This window comes from Cnephaeus nilssonii (assembly GCF_951640355.1).
Source record: "Cnephaeus nilssonii genome assembly, chromosome: 16".
In the NCBI taxonomy this organism is placed as follows: domain Eukaryota; kingdom Metazoa; phylum Chordata; class Mammalia; order Chiroptera; family Vespertilionidae; genus Cnephaeus; species Cnephaeus nilssonii.
In genome coordinates, this window is record NC_137087.1 from 13,390,413 (window position 1) to 13,406,509 (window position 16,097).

A 16,097-nucleotide genomic window follows, 5' to 3' on the forward strand; every position below is an offset into this window, starting at 1 on the left:
GTGCACCCAGGAAGTCATGGAAGGATTGGGGGGGAGGGGGGCAGAGCAAGCTCAGGGGCACAGCTGCAGGTGGGGTGGGCGGTGTGCTGCCAAAAGTGGGAGCAGGGACAGGTGAGCCCACCTGTGGCCCTTCCTGGGCACAGCTCCTCCTGCTTAACCTAAGGCCCCCACCCCTATTCTCGGGGTCCCGGCCAGCCTCTGCATCCGGGTCCTGTCTGGTCGGTGGGCTGGGAAGGTGGCAGCACAAGAGTGGTGGCATCTGTAAGGCCTGAAGTCGAGTCCTGGCTTAGTCACAGCCGTGTCACCCCTGTGAATCTCGGTTTTCTTCTGTTAAATGGGGGTAATTCCAAATAGTAGCTAGCTGCACTGTTATTATTGGGGTTAATCAAAGTGGGAGAGTGCTTCCAAATCCACCCAGTGCCACACAAAGGCAAGGGCCGCGGTTATTGCTGCATCGCGCGCCCCGTGGCAGGCAGCCAGCTGGTAGTGGTTAATTATTTATTTAGACTGATCTTCCTGCCCTGACTGGGCTGGAAACTCCGAAGCAACAGGAACCGACTTACACATTTCTGGGTCTCACTGGCCACAGTCCTCACACCGTGGGCTCTCAGGAAATATCTATGGCAACAATGCTGGGCCCCTGACCAAACCCCACCCCTTTATGTATCTCCTTCCTACTCCTCATCCCGGATCCAACGAGAGAAGTGCTAAGAGGCAAGCCCAGCACACAAAGACAGGACGGTGAGCCCCTGGGCAGACCCTTCCCCACTCCGCACAGGTCCCGCCCAGTAAGGCTGGAAGCAGCCACTTGAAGGATGCTCCCCCCTCCCCATCCCATAACAGTGTGGCTTGCTTGGGCAGGGTCCAACCTCAGATTATGCCTGGAGCTTCCAGCCCAGGCAGCCTCTGCCTCCCTCATCCTTGGGGGCTTGACTCCGATCATTCCGGAAAGAACAAAGCTGGGATCTGCAGGAGCAGGGTGAGGGTCAGGAGGTGTTGATTTCCAGAAGGTATGCCATGCAGTAGAGCATGCTAACAGCCAGAGCTGTCCACGGAAGGCAGAAGCTGCCCATAGGTGGTGAGCGCCCTGTCGTGGGGGGCATGCAAGCCAAGGCTAGACAATAAGCTGTCAGGGAGGTAGGTTGGGTGGGAGAACAGCACCTGGAAAATGCTTCTAGCACCCCAATCCAACCCCTTTGTGCTCCATCCATTCTGTGCCCAGAGCCTGCCAGGACTTTGGGGGATACACTCCCGGGACTCTTGTGTGACAACATCTGTCTCATCCTCACAGCAACCAAGTGGGTGAGAGGGGTTCTGCCTTTGGATCCATTTTACAGATGAGGAAACTGAGGCCCAGCAGAGTGAAGCTACTGGCCCAAAGGAGCCAGCCAGCTACAGCCTCCTGACACTTCTCCCCCATCGCCTCAGGTAATGGGAAGACCCACATAATCACACGGATTTCTGGACTCTTCTTCCAGAGCCTGTGCCTGGGGCTGTTTTTTCAGCCTCGCTTTATCCTCCCTGAGGGCAGGGCCCAACCTCATACCTTAGACTCCTCCCTGGAGCTTACAGCCCTGACCACGCTCTGTCTCCCTTCATCCTCGGGGGCTCTAGGGACAAAGAGCGCCCTCTCCCCCACCCCCAAAGGGTGGGCTGAGGCCACAGTGTCCTGCTGAGAGGCCAGGGTTGTCACTAGGCAAGACTACAGCGGTGTCCAGGGTAATTACCGCAGCCCGGCCTTTGTTGTCCATACAAAACCTAAGGAACCTCATAAAGATGAGGCAGTGATAGAAGCCAGGCAAGAGCCCTCGGGAGCAAAGTTATGAATGAAAACGTATGGGACCCAGTCATGGCCTGGCAGGCCCTGCTTCCTGGTTCCGTGACAGAGTGCCCAAAGAAGCTTCCGGAAATTAACTTGTTGGTTCCTGAATTTCTTACAGCAACGTCTCTCCCTGGGCCTGGGGTCACAGCGTCTACTGGACTCTGGCCAAGGCCAGAGAACTCAGTATCAGTGGCTTCACACACGGGTACTCTTGTGACAAAACTCTTAGAGGACACAGCAGGCCTCAAAGTGTCTGCCTTCCTTATCCACCTCCATCTCTGTCAAGCAGGGGAAAGTGAAGTCTGCAGCTCTTCGGAGTTGAGTCCTTCCCTCCGCAATTTTCCAGGGTCAGTTGACAATGGACACCTGTCCAATGGAGGCCCATCTCTGGGGACCAGGATTGGAGATAAGTTTGTGTGACTTTCGCTAGGGGAGTGTGTGTGTGTGTGTGTGTGTGTGTGTGTGTGTGTGTGAGAGAGAGAAAGAGAGAGAGAGAGACAGACACCATGGCTCTGTGGCCAAACCCCGCCGTCTCTGGCCTTCCTTGACTTTGCTCCTGGCTGTGAAGAGGAGGATGGGCCTTCCCTCTTTCCTTGGGAGGAAAAAGGGACATTTTGTCCCCACAAAGAAGCCAGCAATCCTTTCCTGCATAGACAGGGCTAGTTATCAAAATTTCCCGTAAGTCCAGTAATTTCTTATTCCCAACTTTTCTCTGTGAGCCATACACCGAGTGCCTCAAAACTCAATCCAAAACCACTTAAAACTTTTCAAATTTCCCTACTCTCCTGCCCCAGGTCACTGCCACCAACTCTCAGAAGTTGAAAGTTTGGAGATTTGCATGTGAAAACAGCATTTCATAACCTCGTGACTTGGGACAAGGAGATGGTTCTGTCCTTTTGGGAAAAACAAAACCCAACCGAAATCATAAAACTCAGAAGAAAACACCATCTCCCTCCAAATGCATTCCCTTGGCCCCAAAGTCACACGTGCTCTGTGGCAGATACAGCTTTCAATGTGTCTTTTGTTTGATGCTTGTGTTTCAACATCCTCAACTTGAAGAAAGAAAGGTCAGCACAGGCTTGGGGCATTCACAAACCACGCTACCAGGGCCAGGCAAGCGAGCAGGCCAGGGGCCAGGAATTCCCCCCACTCTGGACCCCCTCCAAAAGCAGCCAGGACAAAATTAGGGGCTTGATCCCTCTTCTAAACTTCCCAGATAGCTTACAAGCCACTTTACACCCCCAGAACCATACAAACACCAGTGAAGGCAAGTTGGAGTTCATCACCAGCCAAGCTGCCCATTCTGCAGCCAGAGCGCCTGCCCCTTTATCTCCTCCTTCAAAAAAACAAAAATAAGCAAAGCCAGGCTCCTCTGGGAACAGCCTCTGGCCTCCTGCCCTGACCTGTGTAACCAGCCTGTCCTCACACCCACAGGGAGGAGGAGACAGCCCCGGTTAGCCCTCTGGTCCACCAGGCCCTGTCCCCGGGTTGCAGCAGACAAACTGTTGCTCAAGAAAGTCCTCCAGAAAACCCTTGGCATCACAAGGCAGCTCCGGTGGCTCCTACCCAGCACCAAGCCAGTGGCTTCCGCAGGAGGCTTCCCACTACCCTTTTAAATCTGTGGTGGTGGGTCTTCCTCTCCCATGCCCTGGGCATCTACCCAGGGGGGCTCCAAATGACCATGGCAGAACAGGGAGGAGGAAAAGGCTGGCGGAGCAGTGCCCTCACCCTGCCAGCCCAGCCGCCAGCTTCTTGGAGGACCTCTGAGAGAACATTTGTTTGGGCTGCCAAGTTAAATCTTCCTCCCTCATGTCAGGGCATTGGAAAAGCAGTCAGGGGAGAGGAGAAGGGGGAGCGCGGGGGAAGGAGCAGCGGGAGGGACGGAGGGAGGGAGGCAGGCAGGCAGGCGAGCAAGCTCTCGGAGCCCCAGTTACTCAGGCACTGCCTGCTCTGGAAGCTGGCGGCTCCCAGGGAGGCGCAGCCGCAACTCTGGACACCCAAGCAGGGGCCCGGCCGCCAGGCCTCGGGGGTCTGGCACTAGGTGCCAGCGGCCCTGGGCCCGCGCCTGGGGAGTGGCCCTCGCTCTGTGCCCCACGGGAGAGTAGAGGTGGTAAGGGAAGCAGAGGAAGAAAAGTTTGGGGCAGGTAAAGGGGGAGGGCCGGGCGGCCCCATCGTCGGGCAGCCCCTCGGGGAGGGGTGGGGGGCCCGGGCGGCTGCCCTGGCGCGCTCCCGCCCGGGATGTTTACATTCCTGGAGTGTCTTTTAAACCCAGGGCTGAGGCCGGCTCCCGGCCTTCTCCGGAGGCTCCGGGGCAGTCTCCCGTGAAAATCTGCTGGCGCACAATGGCCGGGAAGGCGGCCGCCCCTCGCCCGCGCCCCCGCTGCTCCGGGGCGGGGAGCCTGCCCTCCTTACCGGGCCTTCTCCCCGCCCGGCTGGCTTCCTGGACAGATGTCCCTGGCGAGGGGGCGACGCGCGCCCGCTGCCCGCGCCCCAGACGCCGAGGCCGCGCTCCCCACTGTTTTCTCCCCAGCCTAGACGCCAGGAATGTGAAACAAGCTTCCAGAGCCCGCCCCCCACCCCAGCTCCAGCCCTGGCCCGGCCCCCCAACCTCCGCCCCGGCTGGCCTCCCACTCCCCAGGGGCCGCAGCCGCCGCCGCCGGAGACGAAGAGGAAGAAAGAACCCGGGGAAATTACTTTCGTATTTGCGACGCGCGCGCACACACACGCATATCTTCCCTCGGGGCTCCCCTCCTGGCCGGGGCAGCCCCATCCAGGCGCTGCCTTTAATGCCCCTCCGGATTCTCAAGACCTACAGGAAGCCCCTACACACACCCCTCGGCGGGGAACGCCGGTGCTGCGCACCACGTCTCCTCGGGCAATTCACACACAAACAACTTAACCGCGCCCCCACCTCCCATTTACAAAAGTGTGTGTTTTCCCTGGAAATTTAGATGCACAACTTAATACCGCCACCCCTAGCCACCCCGAAATCCGCCGCGGTCCCCGGCGGTTCTCGTACAGACAGGCTCACAACTTCGCGTCTTCGCAAAGGAAGCGAGGGAGACGGAGGTGTTCCTAGCCCAATCCTTCGCTCCCTCCCTCCTTCCGCGAATCCCGGTCCTGCCCGGCCCCGGGGTGTAGAGCGAAGGCTGGAGGCGCACCGGCAGGAGGCGGGCACCTGGTCCGCGCGCACACAGCCGTACCAGTCCCGCACACCCGGTGAGCCCGGCCCCCGCGAGCAGCCCCGGCCGGCTCCGCACAGCCAGGCGTTCGCTGGTCGCCTGGGCCTCGGCCCCCGGCCGCCACGGGGAGCGCAGCGGAGCCCGGTTGCCGGCCGCTCGCCCGCCTAGCTCTCCTAGCCCCAGCGGACCCTTAGACGGAAAAGCCCCAAGCATCGGGCGCCCCACGCTCGCACCCCAAGAGTCCATGGCGAGCGGGAGGAAGGCCCGGGGCCAGCGGGCGCCCGGGTCTGGCTTCAAACTTACCAGGCACTGCGAGCGCCGCTGCCGCCGCCGGAGGACGCGCCGCCGCCGCCGCCGCCGCCGCCGCGCAGGGCTGGCTCGGGCCGGGAGGCGCGCTGCGAGGGCGCCGAGATTGGCTCCGCTCCGGCTCCTGTTCCGCGCGGACCGGGGCTGGGGTCGCCGCGCTGCGCCGGCGCTGCTCACTAGCTCGGCCGCCTGATCGCCGCTCGCCCGCCCGCCGCCCGGCCGCTCGCTCCCGGTCGCCGCCGCCGCTCGCTGTTTAATGTCCACAGACAGTGAAAAGGAACTCGGCGTTAGGGGGTGAGTAAGTGAATCAACTCGCCCGGAGCCGAGCAAGTTGAAGTGTCAGATTACATTGGCTATTCTATTTCCAAAGGGCCCCGCGCCGCCGGCCGCCCGCAAAAGCCGGTGCGGAGTCTCAGACGGAGCGGGGCGCCCAGCCGCCGCTGCCGCTGCCGCTCGGCTCTCCTCTGCTCGCGCGCTCTCTCCGCTCTCTTTCCCTTTCCCTTTCTCCTCTTTCTTTCCCTCCTTTCCTTTCCCTTCTTTTGCTTTCTTTCGTACCGGCTCCTCGGTCTGAGCCCTCTTCAAGCTTCCCCCCTCTCTGGCTCTGATGGACTTCACGTAACACCCCCCACCCCAGCCACCCACCTCCCTTTTCTCTCCTACTCCCACCACTACTCCCAGACCGCCCCCCTCCCCTCTCCCCCAGCAACTTTGGAGTAGGAGAGAAATGCTGAGCTTGGAAGGGACCACACTGGGAAGGGGGCTAAAATCACCCGGTTCACTGGAGTGACCCCCTTCGGTCGCACGCCCCCGACTGGAATGCACACCCGGCTGCGAACGCAGTCAGGTCCCCGAATTGGGGGTGAGCGAGTTGCTAACAAGGTCGTCAACGCCTTCCTCTGCAGGAGGCTTTGGGATTCTCCCCAAAGCCCGGGGACGGGTGGGTGGGGCGAGCAGAGGACACATCACCACCACCACCACCAAGGGCGATGTTGGGGGAGGCTGGTGCGCTGCACTCCGACGGCTGGAAAGGAGAGGTGCGCGTGGTCTGCCTCGGGTACCCATCGCATCCGGGGGCGTGCAGATTCCCCGAAGGCCCTAGGGAGTGCCCTGGGCCCAATACTCGCGGGCGGGGTGGAGGCGTCCGGACCCGGGCCCAGCCCTCAGTCTCGAGCTGGACACCGCCTGGGGGTCTGCGGAGAGCGTGGGCACTCACACGGCGCAGTTGGGTGCTTCCACTCGCGGCATTTCTCTCGCAGACCCACCCCTGAGAGCATCTAAGTGGGCGCCCACCTTGGCTCCCGTCCACTGCCACTCACACGGAAACTCCTACACAAATGGCACACACATTGGCGCCCACACTCAGTATTACAAGCACGCTTCCTCGCGCGTACACACGCAAACACGCACACTTACCCTAACAAATATGCGTGTACACGGCCATAGCAAGCACACTCACAGACGCACGCAATTTCACAGGCACACACACATCGGTGTGCAACCACACATACACTCAAAAAACAAAACATTACCCTGTGCACTAAATCCTCACGTTCACGTACACATACAAACACACCTCCTCCTCCCTTCCTCTTCCACACCCCTTCCTCAAGCCCACCACTCATGGTGCCTCAGTCCCAAATCATAATCGCCGCTCGAGCAGCACGGGTTGGACACAGACACAGACACTCGCGCGCCCGCACGCGCTTCCCTCCCCACACAAGCCGGGGAGGCTTCAGCCCCGCTCCCGGAGCGGGTTCCAGGTGTGGCGGCGACTCCGCTCTCCATGTTTTGCAGTCCGCCGCGGTGTCGGAGGCGAGGCGAGGAAGGGAGCTGGAATAACAAAGGCAAGTTGGGGAGAGCGCAAGGGGGCGCAGCCCCGGCCGGGCCGCGGGGGGAGCCCTGCTTGGCCAAGGCTTGGGAGGCTGCAGGGTCTTGGGCGCCTGGAGCTGGAGGTGGGGGTGAGGGAGAGTGGGGGTCGAGGGGCGGGGCCGCGGCGTGACGTCAGAGAACAATGACACCGCCGGGGGCGGACACCGGGAGGCAGCGGGGCGGGGGTCTCCCGCGGGGCCTGAGACCAGCGGAAGACGTCCTGGCTCGGCTGGGGCTGCTGCCTGATGGACGAGGCCCGCTTGGGAGTGCGGATGTGCCACGAAGACTCGGGGGTCGCCCCCGGCCTCCCGGGCAGTGATCAGCACGGACCCTGGGCCAATGCGGGCGCAGGCGGGAGTACCCTCCTTGGCCCCATTTTAAACATCTTTCAGAAAGCTTCTCTGACCTCGGCTTGAACTCCTCCAGGGCCAGCGAGATCACTCCTTTAACCGCTGAGGGAGAGGAGGCAAAATGAATTTGCCAGCCCTGATTTCATTCTCAAAGCTGCACTAGCCTGACAGCCCGCGAACTCAGCCTGGATTCCTGAGGGCTCAGAAGACTGCCGCTCAGGTCCACGGGACGAGGGGGCGTGGGGATGCCGGGAGCCTGCTTGATTTTCCAGGGGAAATCTTGCCTCCCTGTGCTATTAGGTGCAGGGAAGGCACTCCTTTCTGGGCCTCAGTCTTCCGAACTGTCACATGGACTGCGTTCTCACTGCTCTGGCACAGGTGGCCGCTGAATATCCCTGGAGAGGATGGATGGTATGAAAGCTCCAGACCTCTAGGGACACCAGGGAGGCATGGTCCCAGCGCATTCCTGTGGGAGGAAGCCCCTCCCCCTCAGCCTCTGGATGGCCCAGTTTCCTAAGCAAGGACCTGAGAAACCCTTGGCCTGACCCAGGGCTGGCAGGTGGGAACTCAGCTTGCTAAATGGTGGCTGGAGCCACAGCTGTCCTCCACTCCCAGCAATTCATAGCACTGCAACAGCCACCGTGCCACCCTCACCCATGTCCAAAACCTCAGGGCAGAGTGTCTGATGGTTAAGGACCTGAAGGGCAGAATCTAGACCAGTTCCTGTTGCTTTGATGACCATCTAGGTCAGGATGCTCTGTCCTCTGAACATTTCTCACTGAGTGAGGGCTCACCACCTCCAGGAGGTAGAGGATGCGGGTGACCTTGGGGATGACCACTCATGTTTAAAAGCTCCTGTCCAGAAGACTCCCACCCCCACCCCCACCCAGTTCCCTTTACATCTGAAAACTGGGAAGCTACTAGAGATGGCAGAGGAGCCCAGCCCAGCACAAAAGCAAGCCCATCACGCTGTAGCATGGAGCCTCAGAAAATTCCAGCTCTTCCCACGGGCAAGCATGACACTTGATGGCAGCAAGACGAAGAAATCTCACCTGGGCCCAAGCCTCCTAGGGGACCCTGGGCTCCCGTTCTTGGGGCTCAGGCCCTTGCTGTCTCTCTTCATCTTTCAGGGAAATAACAAGGCAGGTTGGATCCCTGTGGGATCTTGGAAGAAGCCATGATTATTTTGTACCTACTGTGTGCTGGGTACTCTGATGAAGGCCTCTTAGCATTAACTTACTGAATTTTCACATTGCCTGGAGTTAGGTGCTATTACCATCTCCCCTTCAGAGAAGAGTGTATTGTTGAGTGACTTGCCCAAGGTCAATCCTGATTAGAATTCAGACTCTCATTAACAGCCGTTCCTTCTGGCCTCTCAGCCCCAGCTCTGCATCCTCATCCATCCACTCTCTGTGTGATCCTAGGCAAGTTGCTAGCCCTCTCTGGGCTTCTGTAAACCAAGGGCAAGGTTTATGGCAGTGGTCAGGCTTCTTTGGGGATTGTATGTCCTGAGCCTGCTCTCTGGGCCTTGGCCTCCGTGGGCCTGGATCTCTGGGGGTGAAGCAGTGAGGGAAGTGCTTCACTTTCCACCCACTGAGAGCGGGAAGTGGGTCCTATCAGCTAGTACAGACCCACAAGTCACCTGGCTGCAGAGGCAGCTTCAGTGTCATCAGGAAGGTGCAGGCTACACGGGTCGGCCTGTGGGCACCAATGCAGGGCAGGCCCACACCCACCTTCAGAGAGCGGACTCGAGTGCCATTAATTTCCTTACGTCTGGGAGCTGCCAGTGGGGAAGTGGCCATTGGTTAGGCCTGGACCAGGGGAGCAGGGAGCCAGGAGGAAGGCAGGGGTGGGAGGCTTTAGGTCCTGGGGCAAAGCAGAGGACCTGTGCAGGGTGCGGGGAGTTCAGCCTCGTCCTGGGCCCCTCCGTGGGCTGGGGACCAGAGAATGGCACGCGTGGGGGTGGATTCCTACTTCTCCAGGACTGCCTTCTCTGTCTCACTCTCCACCCCTCACTTCCCAAAAGGGAGCCAGGGAGAAAGGGGCAGAAGGAAGGTCACTTGTTGAGTGCTTACTGTGTGCCAAGCACTTTGGAAATACTCTCTCATTCTGTCCTTTCCACAAACCAGAAAGTGTAATTCCTCCTCCCTCCCACCTCCCCCCGCCCCCACCCCCCTGCCCAGTAAAGCTCAGAGAGGTTAAGTGACCTGCTCAGTGTGGCTGGGATGGGTTCAGGACTGGGCTGGGCCTGAGGGTTGAGAATGGGGACTTGTCTTCATCTCAGCACCAGCATTGGCCCCTCACTCACCTACTGGGGAAAGATCAGGGCTCACCCCAGGGCAGTGGGGTAACAGGGAGTCCATTTAGTCTTCTTGCCTTGGTGGATCCAGGAGGCATTTGGTTACTGCCCAGCTCGGGGCCTATGCCTCTCAGGGTGGTGGTTGGGTCCCGTCAGTAGTGGATTCCCTTCAGCACATCCGGCTGCCCTGGTCCACCTGCTCCCCATGTTCATTGCCCCTCTGTTCTCTGAGGCCACACCTTCCCAGCCTCCTCGGCTCTTCTAGGCCCTTCCACCAAGCACGCTGTCTTCTCGGTTTCCATCACAGAGCTCTGCCCTGTGGTCTCAGACACAGCTCAGCTACCACCCCCTTCTTCCAAAGGGAGGTCCCCGAGAGGAGACAGAGCTGCCTCCGAGCAGGGACACTCACCCCAACAGGCCGCTGCCCAACGGCTGTGCGGCTTGAGCACATCACCGACTCGCTGCGCTCCGCTTCCTCGTCTGTCAAGTTAACGTGGAACACACAGGGGGTGCTGGGTGGAGCTTTTGCTCCCCCGAGGGGGGGGGGGGAGTCTCCTTCTGCGCTGGGGGAGTGGAAGAAGCTATCAGCCTCAGCACCTCCCCTCCTCACCAGGACAGAAGTCGTCCAGCCCCAAGGCTCCTCCCTGCTTGCCGGCCCCTTGGAGCTGGGTAGCTTCCAGTACTGCCAGCATGCCATACACACTCTTCCCTCATGCTGGTCCTGCCTCCTGGGACACACCCCTCCGCCCTCCAGGCCAGAATCCTAACCTGATCATTCTAGTGATGTGCTGTCTACCTGTCTCAACCCCTGTCTGCTGCTGTCCCTGCCTCCAGTGTCATTATCACCGTAGCAGTTACTTATCAAACTCTGACTGTGTGTGAGGAGTAAGTATCCCCTACACATGAACTCCTCCAGCCTTCTCACGAGCTGAGGAGGAGGAGTAACATCCATTTTACAGATGAGGAAACTGAGGCAGAAGGAGTTTCGTTTGCCCAATGTGACACCTCACCAGTCCAGGAGGTTATTTTGATGATGTGTACCCATATCCCCCCACCACAGTCCACCTCCCAGCAAGAGCGCAGGTGCAGGCTGACTCAGTGCTCTGTCCCACCAGCCAGCACCGTGCTCAGTGCCTGAGGGCAGTCGGGTGCAGTGCAGGGCTCACACACGGTGAGCCAGACTCAGCCCTGCAGGAGCTCACGAGCTATCAGGAAGGACTGCCCACGCCACATGCCACTCTAAGCGTTTGGGGGAAGGAGAGGAGTTCACGTGGAGTGGGCTCTGGATGGCAAGCTCTGCTGGGGGCCGTGGGGAAACAGACCAGAGGGAGGCATGGACTGCGCAAGGTCACACAGCCAGTGCGAGGCAGCATCTGGGTTGAGACCCCGGCCCTCAGCATGTCGTACCTCCTTGCACCTTGCAGCCAGCTGTGGGGCCTCTGTGTCTGTGCTCTTTTTCAAGGACACTCGGTCCCAGACGCCTCCACGATGCTGAGCTGTTCAATGAGTGGCTCCAGTCCTTCTCTCCCCTCTATTAAAATTTTTTCTTAAAGAAGAAGAAAGAAAGAAATCCAGGCATTGTCCCTGACTGCAGCTGGTGCCAACTAGAATCCCGCCGAACAGAATGGAGCTGAGAGCTCGGCCGCCCAGGGGCCTGGCTGCTGACACAGGGCCTTTCTATTGTGCTTTCCGCTGGGGGCCCGGGCTGACGCTGCGGCCCCTCCACGGGAACCCTCTTCACCTGCCTTCCTGGCCCCAGTTCTGGGTCTCCTGCTGCCCCACCCTCTTCGCAAAAATCAGATGCCACTTGGAAGGGCTGTAGGAGTACTGCCACCCCTGCTTTCCTTCTGCATTGACCCACAGCCTGAGGTGAGCTGTCTCCCTCCCTCCCTGCCAGCCTGTCCCCCCACCCTCCCAGACGGCTCTTCGGATGCCAGCCTGGGAGAGTGGCAGAAATCCTACCTCCATGGAATCATTGGGAACACTGGTTTGACTTCAGAACATGCCAGGAATTTCCATTCTCCCCTCCCTCTGACTTGGTAGCTGCCAGTCCAGGCTCACCCATTAAGGCAGTTTACAGTGGTGAAGGCATGGGGGTTGCTGGGTTGCTGGGTGGCGAGGGGGGAGGGAGGGGGGAAAGTGGGGGTGGGGGGAGACAAACAGTTTGGCAGAGACACAAAAATGGCTTTTAAAGTCACTGGTTCAGCCCTAACCAGTTTGGCTCAGTGGCTAGAGCGTCGGCCTGCAGACGCAAGGGTCCCAGGTTCGGTTCCGGTCAAGGGCATGTACCTTGGTTGCGGGCACATACCCAGTAGGGAGTGTGCAGGAGGCAGCTGATCGATGTTTCTCTCTCATCGATGTTTCTAACTCTCTGTCCCTCTCCCTTCCTCTCTGTAAAATTCAATAAAAACTATATATATATATTTTTAAAAATAAAGTCACTGGTTCAGCCCTGGGTGGGTAGCTCGGTTGGTTAGAGCATCGTCCCGATACACCAACATTGCGGGTTTGATCCCAGGTCATGGCCCATATGAGAATCAACCAATGAATGCATGAGTAAGTGGAACAACAAATCGATGCGCTCTCTCTCTCTCTCTCTCTCTCTCTCTCTCTCTCTCTCTCTCTCCCTTCCTCCTTCCTTTCTCTCCCCCTTCCTCTCTCTTTCAAGTCAACCAATAGATAAAAATAAACTCACTGGTTCACCTGTTCCTTCTGCTCCAAGAGACTGGTCTTAGGTGGGAAAGGGTTCCCCAAACTCTCCCTGGCTATTGTCATTTATTCTCCTGTACCTGCCCCTTTAAAACCTTGAGCTCCCTTTTGCACACACACACCCTCCCCCATCACAAGCTGGTCAGGCCCATATTACCCCAAGCAGCAGCCCTGAGAACAGCAGCCTGGCCAGCATCCAGTGTCCACCAGAACCCTTGGGCTTGGCGCTGCCATCAAAGCCAGCATTCGGAGCTCCCCGCTTACTCCAGTGGGCACAGCACTTTAGAGTTTATGAAAAGCGCTTGATGTCTCACCTGAGTGCCACAGTAGCCTGAAGATGCAGGCAGAGATTGCACAACCCACTCTGCAGAGGAATAAACTGAGGGTGCCAGAGGATTGGCCAAGGCCATACAGGCAAGGGCAGAGTTGGTATTTGAACGCTGGTCTCTTGATTCCATGTCACTAAGCAGGAGTGGAGACCCGGGGGCTAATGGTCTCAGAGGATGGCATTCCCAGCTCTCCAAATGCTGCCAGGAGACAGGATCCCAGACACATTGATTCATTCAACTAATAGCTATTGAATACCTGCAATGTGCCAGGCACGAGACTAGGCCCTGGGGATCCAACAGTGAATGAAACAGGGGGTGGCCCATGCTGTCACAGGCTTATATCCTGGTGAGGAGACACACACCAAACTGGGTGGAAAACCTCCGTCTGTACCAGTCCCAATGCGCTGGGAGAAGTCCCGGCTGGGTGGCTGCAGATGCAGATTCTAGCCCCAGTGTTGCCCCTAATTCTCTGTGTGACGTTGGATGAGGTTTTCCACCTGTGACATTTGCAAGTGTGTGGTCTTCTCACATTTGCTGAGGTCCCTTCCCTACTCCCAGCCTCTGAGTCAAGTGGTTAATGATTTCCTGGCATGAATGATTAGCCTGCTTAGTTTTTTTTAAACCTGACATTTCAGAGGCTCTCAGGGCCAGAAAGGGGCTCCTGAGGCCATCTCATCTGAGCCCCTCACGGAGGCAGAAGCCCCCGGCCTCATTCTTTCCAGGGGGTGAGTGTGCCTGCTAGCATCCTCCTGGGAATGGGTGCTTGCGGCCTCATAGAGCAGACGCTGCCTAGTGGTGTGCTGGTAAATGTGTAACACCTGGCTCTCCAAAGTGGGGAAAACCTGATTTATAGCATTGACCGATTTCCATGGTGTAAATACTCCCACCATGGCCAATTTCAGGCTGCCACTTGAACATCAACCAGCTCACACAGGCCCTACAAATGTGTCCGTCAGCCCTCGTGAGCCGGTTGGAGCTGGCTCCAACAGACCACTGCTCCACCCCTCAGAGAAGCCCTGTCCTGCTTGACTTGTCAGAAAGTTCTTCCTGGTATTGAGCAAAACATCTCATTGTCAGGACTTCTGGCCTGGATGTCCTGAGCTACTTCTCTGGGGTGTCACAGGACAACGGGAACCCTCGGCTCCAGGAAGTCCTTCAGAGAACTGGAGGGACTGACCCTGTCTCTCTGTGAGGAGGGAAGTTCCTGGACCAAGTGGGGCCAGGGTATATTCGCTTTCCCTCTCTGCCCTCCCCGCCCCCTCTCCCTTCTTCCCTCCTTCCCCGCCTCCCACATATATTTCTAGGGCCTCGAGGACACATCGGGCGCTGTGCCAGGTACTGTGGACACAGTGACCCATGTCCTCCGTCACACTGGCCTGTCCAATTGGAAAGTGTCCCTGCTCAGCCTTTCCACCTTGGAGGCTGCGCTCGGATGCCACCTACTCTCAGAAGCCTGCTCTGACCTACGCCTTCCCCGCCTCCACCCCCCCGCCCCCCCCCCCCGCCCGGAGGTGGAAAGGCCCCCTCCCTCCCAGAGCCTTTATCGTCCCTGTTTGGCACTTATCACTTTCTACCTTGGATCACAGCTATTTGTGTACAAGGCTTATCTCGCTGCCAGACTGAGAGGCTGCGCGGGCTTGTTGAAAGAGCGTGGACTTTGGAGCCTCAGGCCTGGCTCCGAATCCAGCCCCGCCACTTAGAGTTGTGGGCCCTCAGGGGATTCATGCCACCTTTTGCAGCCTCAGTTTCCTTATCTGTAGAGTGGGGCTGACGATGATTACTTCCAAGGTGGTTTGACCATTGCATGAGATTACAGATGTAAACCCCTTTCCTGTTCCTGTCGGGACTCCCACCCGCTCGGGGACAGAGATTGTGTCCAGTGCCTTTTTGCGTTCTCCTGGTTATAACAACAGCAGTATAAATACTAACAGTGGCAAACACTCATGCAGCAATTGCCGTGTGTAGGGTATTAGTCTAAAACACGTATATCAACCCGTTTCATTCTCACAACAATCTCGTGGCAATGGGACTATTCCTATTCCTATTCCTAGATGAGCAACCTGAGGCAAAGACGGGCTAGATAACAGGCCCCAGGTCACACGGCTAGTGAGTGGGAGAGCTGAGATTTGAATCCAGGAAAATCTGCTCCTTAGCGGTTGGTCGAGTGCTGTTATATGGTCACAATAAAGGGCTTGGAGGGGCTTCTGGAGCAGTGTGGGTATGAGTGCACACGCTGCACCCCAGTCTGGGAACACCCCAGACCTGTGGGGAGGCGGGGAGGCTGTATAGAGGAGCTCCTGGTCTGCCTAGAGGACCACCCCAAGGTAAACTGGTTAATGCTGAGCGAGGACTCAGACTCAGAGGGACTGAGATCACTCATGGACAAAGCAAGCAGAGAAGGCTTCATGAAAGCACTGGCATTTGCAATGGGCCCTGACGGGTGAGGAGGATTTGGACCGGGATGAACAAAGCAGTGGGAACAGCAGGAGCAAAGGTGTAGAGATGGGAGAGGTGTATTAAGGCTTCATTTAAGTGCCAGGCTAGGCATTCTGGAGGGTGGGTGGAGCACAGACAGTAAATGTGGGGAGGGGAGTGTTGCTCAGTCTGTGATTCAGAAACAGCTAAGGGAACCGTTTCAGAGGCTTCGAAAGCCTGCGGACCCTGAAGGGTTGAGAGCCAATTGGGCTGCCCTAGGGGCCAGATGGGCATTTTGCTTCTCTGTGAACTACTCTGAGATTCCAAAGTCCTAGGCGCCTGAATCGATAGCTCTGCCTCTTGGTCTCGTCCCTCCATGTCTCTGAGCCTCAGTTTCACTATCTGCAAAATGGGCATGAAGAGTGGACCTTGCCAGCCAGTCGAAGGATGAATCAGAGCTGGCGGAGTGATGTGCCTGCCACTCCTGGGACAGGAAGTAGGTGGGAGGTACTTGGAGGGAATGGAAAGCTGGAAGGGGAGGGTTGGGAGGAGCTCTATGTGAAGGCCAGTGAGTGCCAAGCCTGCCAAATTGGCTCAGGTTGTGCCTCGTGATTCTCCCAACACCACATGCTCCATTTCCCCGGCCCTGCCAAAGCCTGCCCAGCTCTGCTGGCGGAGAAGCAATCTTCCTCCCAGGCCTCTGCAAGGACAGCTCTCGGCAGGCTCCAGGCTGACCCTGTTCCTCCTGCCAGCCCGGCTCAACCCTGCCATCCCCTCTCCAGGTAGCACTCATGGTGCTATAGAGCCCTGTGAGGG

At 58.3% G+C, this 16,097-nt stretch overlaps 1 protein-coding gene across 3 annotated transcripts in view; it reads right to left on the minus strand.

Moving 5' to 3' along the window:
- ZMIZ1 (zinc finger MIZ-type containing 1) overlaps positions 1 to 5,644 on the minus strand; it is a 222,608-nt gene extending 216,964 nt beyond the window's left edge. For 2 of the 3 annotated variants that reach the window (XM_079793043.1, XM_079793042.1), the window contains exon 1: positions 5,308 to 5,643. The gene's annotated coding sequence lies outside the window, so the exon portion shown is untranslated. Of the gene's footprint in view, positions 1 to 5,307 lie in introns of all 3 variants that reach the window. The other variant, XM_079793044.1, reaches the window with a different exon arrangement.
- Between the last annotated feature and the right edge of the window lie 10,453 nt (positions 5,645 to 16,097).